The sequence below is a fragment of the Myotis davidii genome, unplaced genomic scaffold (assembly GCF_000327345.1).
Source record: "Myotis davidii unplaced genomic scaffold, ASM32734v1 scaffold148, whole genome shotgun sequence".
Taxonomy (NCBI): domain Eukaryota; kingdom Metazoa; phylum Chordata; class Mammalia; order Chiroptera; family Vespertilionidae; genus Myotis; species Myotis davidii.
Window position 1 is genome coordinate 4,449,431 of NW_006299479.1, and position 613 is coordinate 4,450,043.

Sequence of the window (613 nt, forward strand, 5' to 3'; positions counted from 1 at the left end):
GGAAATAACAAGAGGATGTCCACAAATCCCATATCCTTGATGTCGTTATAAACAAGGGGGGCAGAGAGGAACTTTGTCCCGTGGCCACTGGGTTCACTGAGTGAGGTTGGCAGTAGGTCTGTCGGTTGTTTAATCAGGAAGAGCTTCTGCAGCATGTAACCGTGGACGGACAAGCGTTCTGGTTTGTGTGGGATCGTGTGGTCTCCCAGGACGTGGGACTTGCAGTTCTAAAACCAGGTTGAGTTGGTGACTCTCGTGTCGTCTTTCCCCAGTCATCCTGAAGAAGTTTTTATAAATGGGAAGAGGCTAGAGCGGATGATAAAAGTGGGAGGCTGGGAAATTATTTTCAGGAGGCCCTTGAAATTTGGAGGAGCATAATTAGGCAAGTGCCATAGACTGTTCAAAGGGAGTGTTAGCCTAAAGCAGTGGTTCTCAACCTGTGGGTCGCGACCCCTTTGGCGGTCGAACGACCCTTTCACAGGGGTCGCCTAAGACCATCCTGCATATCAGATACTTACATGACGATTCATAACAGTAGCAACATTACAGTTATGAAGTAGCAACGAAAATAATTTTATGGTTGGGTCACAACATGAGGAACTGTATTTAAAGG